This window comes from Mytilus trossulus, chromosome 9 (genome assembly GCF_036588685.1).
Source record: "Mytilus trossulus isolate FHL-02 chromosome 9, PNRI_Mtr1.1.1.hap1, whole genome shotgun sequence".
In the NCBI taxonomy this organism is placed as follows: Eukaryota; Metazoa; Mollusca; class Bivalvia; order Mytilida; family Mytilidae; genus Mytilus; species Mytilus trossulus.
In genome coordinates, this window is record NC_086381.1 from 27402246 (window position 1) to 27414040 (window position 11795).

The 11795-nt window shown below is 32.2% G+C and overlaps 1 protein-coding gene across 7 annotated transcripts in view; it reads right to left on the minus strand.

Moving 5' to 3' along the window:
• The window catches only part of LOC134685400 (ras and EF-hand domain-containing protein homolog), a 43250-nt gene extending 32397 nt beyond the window's left edge, over positions 1–10853 (minus strand). For 3 of the 7 annotated variants that reach the window (XM_063545139.1, XM_063545137.1, XM_063545134.1), the window contains exon 1: positions 8199–8333. The gene's annotated coding sequence lies outside the window, so the exon portion shown is untranslated. Of the gene's footprint in view, positions 1–1467; positions 1555–8198; positions 8334–10742 lie in introns of those variants that run through there. The other 4 variants (XM_063545142.1, XM_063545138.1, XM_063545136.1 and 1 more) reach the window with 3 other exon arrangements.
• Positions 10854–11795: the final 942 nt, after the last annotated feature.

Here is an 11795-nt window from a genome sequence, read left to right on the forward strand (position 1 = left end):
AATACAGGATGGAATACGCAATGTCAAAGAAGCAGGCTATGTCTATATTCGTGGCCCTACCTGACACCTCTGACGGTTACCATATTCGTATGACATCACATACGAGAAAATCACAATTTAGAAATCATAAGTTTTAAAATTGATTGAAAAACAGAAAAGCAGCACGAGAAAAATGATGACACTACAGTTCCATATCATTGTTAGTTACATATGTGTATCGATGGGTCTCTGTCTCATTGACGTTTGTCCATCATCTTCATATCAAAAAATGGTTTATTTCTGAAAGTTGATGATGTTTTATAAGACTGACTTAATTATTAGATATAAACAGGCGTGATGTGCATGAGTGCCAATGAGACAACTCTCCATCCAAGTCACAATTTGTAAAAATAAACCATCATAGGTCAAATTACGGTCTTCAACATGAAGCCTTGGCCTACACCAAACAATCAAATGCATTGAACTTATCATTTGGACTTAATTCAAAATACTTGCATTGGCTCATTTTTGTGTTTAATTACAGAATAAATATAACAAGATTCGGACAGCATCTCAAAGACATAAACAATAAAAAGACATACAGAGAGTAACATATTCTCTAACAATAGACATGCATCCATACTATAAATTTTGTCTGAATCTTATTTTAATTATTTTATTTTATTTCGTCAGCAAATAGAAAAAAGAAGGCCAAGAGTTCTTACACTTGTGACATTCGTATGGCACACTGACGGAGCTAACAAATCTGTAGCAGTAAGTCATGTAACCCCCGTTTTTGTTTCTATCATTAAAATATAATTGCAGGAAACATCGGTTAATTTCAAATTCAAAGTTTCTTTTCTAAAATTACCAACACAATAGAACATACGAAAAATACATCAACGAAGTTGAATGAATCTAATGAGTAATTGATTGAAACATATTCAAATTTGCTACATTGGAGGAGCTGTTTCTTCATTGATCAGCAAAGCCCTGAACCAGTTGTAAGAAAGTCATCTTGTATTAATAAATGGGGGCAAACATTCAAACAAAATCTATAAAACATAACAAAAATCTTAGTCCAAAATCAACTTTTGCTGAAGTTTTAAAATCATTCTAACAATGTCTGTGCAAGCACGATTCCACACCCTGTACAGATGTATGCTAGGATCTTATATATGATCTTATAAACAACTGTTTATTTCAGGCTGTCGTGTACAGCAGATTTGTTACCGATTGTCCTTGCATGCAGTACAATGGAATTTGCAACAGTGTACAGCAGACCCATTGCATCTGTCGTACCGACAGCCGGTACATTACGTATTACGAAAACATTTGTTTTAAAATATCATGTAAATAAATGTTGTATTATCAAAAATACGGGTTCTATAACTGACGGTCCATTTAGAAAATATGATTATATAACTGTTAACTGACATAAAATGAACATTCATCAATTTATCCTAGTATCAAATGTCTTTAACTAACCTTCCTGCAAATTGGTTCTTTTTGGCTCCACGCACAAAAAAGGAAAAAAGAATTGCCGTGAACAGCAAAATTACAAGTATTTAATCCTTTAAGCCAATATAAAAACAGTAATTGAAAAAAACAGTAATTTGTTCGGCTTGCCCTTGACGTTTGACACAGAGTAATTATACTTTAAAGTAGTATAACACTAATTGTAATCAAAACATTCTTGTATTTAAGTTAAAAAGGATTCAGGCATTATTCTTGTGTAATATATGAAGATTGTATAATGTTAAATACAATTTTGTTTTTGTTTAAAACTAAAAAAAATATCATTTGAAAAATACCATACTAACTATTTATAGTTATGCTCAAATTGAAATTTTCGATTATTAACTCTGTAACCGTATGCAGGCGCTGCTTTAATTTTACTGCATAGAATATAAAATTTTGCCATTTGGATGCTAAAATCTTCTCTTTTATCCGTAATTTTTTGTTCTCAATCGATATCTTATGTCAATTTCTATGTGTAAGTTAAGTAATGAGGTTCTAGGGATATATATATTTTTTTATTTTATTTTCAAAAGGATCGAGGAGTTCAACATATATTTACTTATTTCGTAAGAGCTAGACATCAACTATGTGATGGAACGTTAAGTTAGAGGATAATGATAGTATTAACTCATTGTTACTTACAAACCTTATATAAAATCTGCCATATGAATAAAGGGACAAGTCGAAAAGAAGAGGTACACACATGTTTCCCAATTCTGAACTATCATTTTTCCGATTTATCTCCCTTTCCATCAGTGTCACATGAAAATGTAAATTTTATGTGTGGAGGTAATTTTCAATTGATATCATGTTGAAATCTGTAATTCTTATGATTTTTCATTAGTTAATATTTAATTATCGGATACCTATAGTAACAGTTGGCCGTGTCAAATGTATTTTAAAAAATAACGTTCGACTTTTAGGTCTGGTTCGAGACATACTAGTACGAATAAATCGATCTACCAACAATGACCAGATGTGATAGAACTTAATTTGTTGGAGTAACGGATACCATTTTTGTTCAATGTAATATCTTGATAAAAAATAAAAAAAAGATTCATATTGTTTGCAATAAAAAAAATCCAGGTTTGTATATATGACTCAGCCGATTGCTATCTATTGATTCTTGTTGGAGGTTGATATAGTGAACCATCTGTCCAATACCACTCCACTCTATACCAACTATCTCATTCATCAAACAAGCATTTAAAGGAGCAGTTTATTAGTGGTTAAATGTATATGTCTCTATCTTCCGGTACAATTGAGATCGGAGGGAAACAAATAAAAATGCCATCATCTGTATACTGTCAAATTTGAAATTCCCACATAAATAAGGCCGTTAGTTTTCTCGTTTGATTTTTTTTACATTGTCATTTTGGGGCCTTTTATAGCTGACTATGCGGTATGGGCTTTGTTCATTGTTAAAGGCACGGTGACCTATAGTTGTTAATTTCTGAGTCATCTGGGGCTCTTGTGGAGAGTTGTCTCATTTGCAATCATACCATATCTTTTATTTTTTATACATAAAGCCTTAAGGTTCCACTAAAGTCAAAATATAGGACACTTCATAAACATCTAAACTTTGCCTGTATTTTTCAACCTATAATGAATAAAGTCATAAACTATGAAAACATATGTTCATTTAAACATACTTTACATATACACACAGTGTAAATTTTAAATAAACTTGAAATTGTTATGTTGTGGCCAAACCGGTTCTTGGGGTGAACACTAAATTTTCAAAAAAATCTGCAGGCCTGCAAGACGACTTAATTTGCTTAAAATTAGTATGGATGAATACTGTAACATGTAATGCAGGGCAAGCTAATGCTGATTTGTCACAAACATATGTTTTAATGGCATATTTGTCCAATTTCTGTATTGTACCTTCCATATTCGTTCACTTAGATACATAAAATTAACTAAAACTCGAAAATCAATACATTTAATAAAAAATCAACAATGGCTTGCCCTGCATTACATGTAATAGTATTCGTCCATACCAATTTTAAGCAAATTAAGTCGTCTTGCAGGCCTGCAGATTTTTTTGAAAATTTAGTGTTCACCCCAAGAACCGGTTTGGCCACAACATAACAATTTCAAGTTTATTTAAAATTTACACTGTGTGTATATGTAAAGTATGTTTAAATGAACATATGTTTTCATAGTTTATGACTTTATTCATTATAGGTTGAAAAATACAGGCAAAGTTTAGATGTTTATGAAGTGTCCTATATTTTGACTTTAGTGGAACCTTAAGGAAATAGCAGTTGAAAATGAAGTGGTTTTAAAAGAAAATAAACGTTATCCATTTGCTTTCATTACAAAATCGATTGTTTATCTTAAATTCATCTTATAAAATGTGCTGAAATTTGAGGATGGGAATGGTGGTATTCAACAAGTCATTAAGCGGTAAACAATATGTAGGAATTACGTCGATTTTAGGAAATACGAAGATGTGGCATGACTGTCTTCGAGACAACTTTCCACCAAATTCCAAAAGAAGATGATGTAATAAGTAAAATCACAAAAAATACTTAATTCCGAGAAAATTTATAACGGACATTCAATAATCAAATGGCAAAATCAAACGACCAAACACATCAAACGAATGGATATCAACTCGTATTCCTGACTTGTAACTGGAATGATGTATTCAACCTAGTTTTATAGCTAGCTAAACCTCTCGCTTGTTTGACAGTCGCATCAAAATCCATTATATTGACAACGATGTGTGAATAACACGAACAGATATAATAGATAATAATGACAAAAATAGGGGTACAGAGGTTAACATGGTGTTTTAAACTTAATAACTATAAAAACAAACAAATATGAAACAAAAGAGCAAATAAGCATATAGACAAAGCACATTAGCATAAATTAAAGACAAGAATACAAAAATTACCATAGCACAATAACACGATGTCGGGATGTATAAGTACAGAGCAACGTCAGGTGTATCAAAGAAATTACAAAACTCATATAGACAAACAAGTACAGAACCACGTCATATGTATCAAAACAACACAAAAAGACATATAAACAAAGCACGTTAGCAAAAAAGAAAGAAAAGAATACAAAAATTATCATAAAATAATGACACAATGACAGGATGTATAAGTACAGAGTCACGTTAGATGGATATCGCCAAAAACAGACTAAACAGTAGGTCCAAGGACACATTTACCGAATATAGTCCCTAGTGTGAACAGTGTATAACTTGCATGTTTTATTTGATACACCTTTCAATTCATTTCTTGATATTTAATGCATGAAATACTAGGAAGGTGGATGTTATTACATGTTAAAAAAATTTGGGTGCTGAATCTTTATGTTAAGTAGTGATTCGGTCCAGTTCAAAAAGATCAAATGTTATCTTGTCTGAAGCTGTCAAACTGAATGTTACACCCCATAACACAGAATTGTCAATATTTTGAGTTAGAGCTGGTAGAAGTTTTTATAATATTGATTTTATTTGTCTCTATAGTAGTACACTACACTGTAAAAATCTTTTTGAGAAAGAGCAGGTGCGATTTTTTTAATTTCAATTTATTGTCTATAAGAAATGCACTACGAAATAACAGTGTTCTCGGTCCAGAACAAGTAATATTCATAAAGACACATAAAAGAATAATATAACATGTAATTAAGAAGATAAACAAAGTCAGTATCCAGAATCTATACTTCAATAACACCGTGTATTACTTCACTATGAACAAAATCTGCCGTACGGTATCCAAAAGTAATACATTTATAGCGTATGCTACCATTTTTATGTTGAAAACCATTGTGGGTTATTTGTAATTGACAATTTTTCAATTTCACATTGGGAATGGTGGTATACAGGATTGAAAAATCAATAGTTTTGATAGAACTAATTTCAGAAAGAAATCGAGATTTAAAATTATCCAGAAGTTTTTTAAACGTTTTATAGAATCAACATATGGTTATATACCACTACGCGAATATACAGTTTCACAGTCTTTTCTGAATACTCTCTTTCACAACACAATGTCAGTCATTTCACTTTTGATGAATTTGGCTAAAATCAAACATTTGTTAAAAACAACTAAGGTTCCAATTTCCTCATGCAAATATAAAAAAGAAGATGTGGTATGATTGCCAATGAGACAACTGTCTACAAGAGACCAAAATGACAAATGTATCTATCTTCTCCAGTTGGGTCATATATCTCTTCACGTGTCGAGGTCATAAAGATATCTCTTCTCGTAAATCCAGAAAAGCGGTTCGGACGCACGGAATTAATAATGTTATGTTCATTTACAAGTTATCTGCATTCAACAAAGAATAAACTCACACTGTTAAGTAAGCTTAGTAGCTTACTAAACAGTTTAGCGCATGCAAAATGTAAAACAACTAAAATTAATAACACAAACTGTATGATGTATCATACAAAAATTAACGCAAATACTATAGAAGACACTGACAACAACCAATGGATTACATGATCCAGACCTGAGAAAAACACATTAATAATGTTGCAGGGTTTAACATATTTGTCAGTGCTCAACCCTCACATAACATGGAAAAGCAGCGTTACAGCACAAACATAAGAACAAACAAAAATCAAATGACATTCCTAACCTAAACGAACTGAAATATGGCTATTTGAAAATGGTATACACATTTGCTATTTGATTTACTGTAAAACGAATGAAGAGATCGGCTTTATGTACGGATAAATACGTTGCTGATTACATTCATTATTTTGTAAAATATTTAAAGAACAAATACGTTTTTTAACTTGTGTCAATATAACAGCACTATCACAAAGCGCGGGAAAAGCCTAGGGCAAAAACAAATCACCTTTCTGGCAATAATTGAGGTAAACGCCATAATTAAGTGTCTGCAATCCATATTTATATTTAACCCCTACTCATGTGGCATTATTTATGGCGTATTCATTGATACTGATTATTCTTTTAATGTAATCTATGCTAACAATCCCAGAGAGAACGTGTTTTTCAACAACGCAACACAAACTCGGAAAAGCAACATACAACTTGGCATACAAATTTGGCAAATGAAGTAACAACACAGAACATCGAATACAAACATACCACGGTGAACATACAGCAGAATACAATCTGCTTACATGCATCATAAATGATAGAAATTTAAAGGTATGATTAATATTGGTCTCTTGTTTAATTGATAATTACTTGATTATGCATTTGCAGTTTGTTTATTGTTAAATTGTTAAATTTTGATAAAGAAAGCCTTAAAAAGCTTTATGTAAGATACTCTTGAAGGTTACAATCCTAACTCGTTTCAGATTTAATATTTTATGAGTAACGGCAAATCATAATAAAAAATATTGTGATTCATCATCGTACCTCCGACTGGTTTTATTGATTGACAGGAGGCATTTATCTTTAGAAAATCAATCTGTTTCGATTTATGTTGCATCGCCATTTCATTAAGGATTAACCGTAAACATATCACATAAGGACAAAGCCCTCCTCCTACAGATAACAATATATCATCGTATAACTCCAAGTTCAACGACTCTTTCACGGGATAATTATTTCCTCGTGGAACATATTGCACTTGTAATTGCATTCAACAATAACAAAGAAAGAAGTGGATACAACTATAAACGTCAAAACTTTCAATCACGATGCACAAAGAAAGCAATTATTTGTCCACTGTCTGGGGCATATCCTTATAATATTGATGTTTTTGTACACACAGACCTTTAGCATTCGACAAGATGTTTCTTAACCTCCCACCTCATGTGACCTTAAACTGGCCTGTACACTATATATATGGTGAAATGACCAGTTACTGTATGTGCTCTCGTCGACAGATTTTCTAAAATTCAATATTCCCCAAAATATCAAATATATCTATCACAACTGTGTCACATAATATCTTTATTTTACAACAGTATGTTTATTCGACAGAAATATTGATATCTTAAAATGTCTAAATCAAAGCAAATACTATACAGCAAGAAACAGAATATTAAGGGGATAATAACGAGCCATGTTAGGTGTAAGAAAAGAGACGCACATAAATATTGAACATGCACATTAGGACATAAAGTTTTGAGCAATGCACCTTCAGAATCTTATATCAACACACTAATGATAAATAACAAAGTTGATAGCTTTTCATAACTTTCCATAACACCATATTCAATTACTAACCCCAAACTTCAAAGGATATTTTTTTTGTTCAGACTTAGAATGGAAACACAATTGCGAAATCAAATTCTTAAAATTTGCCAGTTTTTCCCTTAAAGCATCTAACTGTGACAGTGTCTTCCGAAGATAAAACGATGAACTAATGCAAAAAAAATGAACACTCTACAGCAGTAGAATAAAGAAATGCCAACTAAAACTGAAATTTGATAAATCCTTGAAACAACCCATGTATCCCTCTAGATGCAAAAATGCTCCTATCAAAATGTCATTGAACTATACAGGTCTAGTAGACTGTACTAAAGCTGATTGGAAGTACATTTAAGTAGCATTGCTTTAATACATTGAAATATAGAACTAGGGTCAGTTTTTTTTATTATCATTCTAAAGGGAAGTACTCTCAAAGGAAGATAATGCATCAATAGGAAATATTATCTATATTACGATATACATGCTATAATTTAGTGCATAAAGGGTCACCATCACCATGGAAAATAAACCACCACCTTCTTAATTTACAGAACTTACTTAACGATCTTCAAAATTGTTTCAAATGCAAATAAAACAAAATATATAATCCGTAAGTTGTCCACGTATAATTTAAATGTCTTTTTCACCTGAACATGTAAATAAACTGTCTGCTGACTGTTTGAGATATGCTGAAATCAATAGAACATGATCATGTGATCACAGTGGCAGGCGACACATGTTGAAACTCTCTATAGTGACGTAGAAATTCCTCTATTTATTAACAATGTGACGTAAAACCACTGAAATATGTTTCTATTATATTTCAATATATAAAATTGTTTATGTTGTGTTTTGATCATTCTTCAAGTAGGTCGACGTCACATATGATGAAATGTAACTCTCCGTGTTATCTTGACATAACTAACAGTTACTAACAGTAATCTTAAAGAAGCACTCAATATGGTATATGATGCTCATAGTATATAAACGCCTTCAATCTCTTGTGAATATAAGTTTGCATTTCATTGATAAAAAGTAAAATCACAAAAATACTGAACTCCGAGGACAATTTAAAACGAAAAGTCCCTAATCAAATGGTAAAATCAAATGATAAAGCACATCAAACACTGGGAAATATACAACAACTGTCTCCTGACTTGGTACAGGCATTTTCAAATGAAGAACATCTGGTTTTATAGCGCTAAACCTCTCACTTTTATGAGATTAATAGATTAATTCAAAGCAGTATGAAAAACTTTTTTGTTATTGTATAATGATATTTAATATATACCTTACTGCATATGTTGTTTTTCTTTAAATACTAAACATTGTTTTTGTAGCAGCATGCAAATCGCATTCTGTTTAGAGATGGTTTAAATGTCATGCTGTCAAAAGGCTGACAAGTTAGATTTATCCCCATTAAAAGACAACTGTTTATTGTCTAGACGGTTATTGAAGTATGAAGACTAGACAAGTGGAAATAATTTTGGAAAAACAGACAGAAAATTTCAATTACATGTAAGGTAGATCTACTAATACTTGATGTTTGAATAACTTTACTAGCCATTAAAGATAACAGAATACAATCGGTTTTGATATTCAATGAATTATGCTAATATTTAATCTAGGAATACAACTCATCTGGGTGTTTTTTTTACCTAAATGGGACGGACGAACGGAATGACGGACGGACGGACGGTCAGGGGTATAACATTATGCACCCCCAATTTTCAGTTGCGGAGACATAAAAATAAACCATTTTGATTCTGAAATATGTTTCTATTTGTGAGTTTTGAAAGACAGGAGTGGTATCTAATTCTTGATAATTCGTTAGCTTCCATTCCATTCAAGTCTTTCGCGGGCCCGAATTCACTACCATCAGGTTTTATGACCTGAACCCACTTTGGGCCCTCAAATCTCTGCCCAAGGTTATTGCGTATACGTTAAATAGTCTTAAATGGCCTAGCTACGACAATCAAGTTATAATAGGCAATTGAGGTGTGTATACTTTGCTTTGAAGTCTTTTCAACTTTTCAAGATACTCTATTAAAAATTTAAAATAAATTCACAAACTATTAGTGCACCCGAAGCTTTATCATCGAAATCCATCAAGCTAAAAAGTCAGGGGTGTATAGTTACTTGAAAACGTTGAGCGCTATATATGACCAAAAAGGGAGACAACTTATTCTGCTTACAAAAATGACGAACGTTTAATATTACAATTTTTCTACTGCTGAATTTTCTATCCAGTTAACATATCCATGTAAATACGTAGCTCAAATGTAAATGTAAAACTATTCAGGCAAACATATGCATATCTTGACATTTTCATAATATATTTTTTATTCATTTTATTTGATACAATCATTGATGCAAGTGGCATGTGCTAACTTACATGAAAGTCTATCTCATTATCATTAAAGTAGAGGTTGGAAACATAAAGAAATCTGATGTCTGAAGTAGACCAACGGTTCTTTAATTTTCATGCCACAAAATAGCTGCTTCATCCAATATGATCATCCCTGTCCCCAATATTTGTGTTGTTAACAGAAACTGATATTTATAAGAAGAGTTACTTTCAGATAACATTTGCGAGGCCTAGGTTGTCGGGTGGTCCAATCGGACGGGGCCAATCAGTTCATCTGCAGGTATTACTAGCTTGCCAAAACTAAAAATCGGATTACATGTGAACTGTGATAATTATTTCATTTCTAGTATATTTCTTGTAACCAACAGCAGCGAACTTCATATGAGAGGGACTATTGGTTGGAGATTGCAGCACCCGATTTCAGCGGGAGCTTGATACACGATTTAGGTCTTTGTCACGTGTCGAATGCCTAACGATAATCTTTTAATGCCAATGCATGTGTAGGTTAATATCTGCTGTTTGGTACTGTCTATTTGGGGGTTCTATCCTCACTGTTGACAATACATACAATCGTTTGTAAAGGAGCTCACATGACTTCCATACTGAGGTATAGTACGTGGCAGTTGTATTGTGCTTACTATATTAACTTTCTTATGTATGTCAAAAGTGTATTTACTATTAATTTTTAAAGTTAAAACACAATATGACCTACTTTAAATTTGAAGCTTACTTACTTTTCTGAGCCATATGATAACAACACATTTCTGGAAATGATTATTAAGTCACTTTTCTGTCTACAAGTCATTTGAAGAAAATTAAATGTCAAAAATAAATAAGAAAACCTGCAACGTGGATTTGTCAATAAGATATTTAAATCACTATGCCTCGTCGCTTTTAAAAGGTATATTACACGTTTTCGGCTGTATATAGATATTTTAGATTAATTTTATAAACATTAAACCCGAGTTAATAACGAAATTACCCGGATTTGTAAACAAATTATATTTCCTTCACTCATATATTAAATAGCTCACACTTGGACGTTATTTATTTTTTATAGGTTGTTAATGTATGGACAAAACCTGATGACATAAACAATACGTTTTACAACTAACAGTGGCGGATCCAGAAATTTTCGTAAGTGGGGGCCCAGTGACTGACCTAAGAGGGGGCCCGCTTCAGTGATTCCCTATATAAGCAACCAAATTTTTTCCCAAGAAAGGGGGGCCCGCCCCCCCCCTAAATCCGCCTCTGACTAAAGCCATCCACATCACAAAGGACAAGCCATAAAGTGTACTGGTGTATCCATGTGCGATATTTCTTTTGATTTATTATATAATGTGTTGTATAAGCATAAGCGGTTGCACTGCATGATGATATTTATAACGTAACTTTCATATTTTAATTTTATGGTAAAATATGTTGCTAATAGGGGTAAATCAACTGTAACTTCCGTCTCCAGGTTTGTTTCATGTTATATTACAAGAGGATAATATCAAACATGAGTCCTATACCTGCCATACCGAAATAAAATATCCCGTGTTAAATTTGATCCCTGGACAGCGGTAAACAAAAATATGAACTAAATGATGAAATGAAACAGCATATTAAGTATGTTGAGAAATACAAGCATCTTATAACTAGGAACAAAAAGGTCAGCAAACGTGAATAACAGAACAAAAATGTTAACTGACAAGTTTACCATCTTGATATCATCGAAGTTGAACCCAATAAAATCCTAATTGATCATAATTTCATGAAGAGTAATTTCTCATCTTTTAAGAATA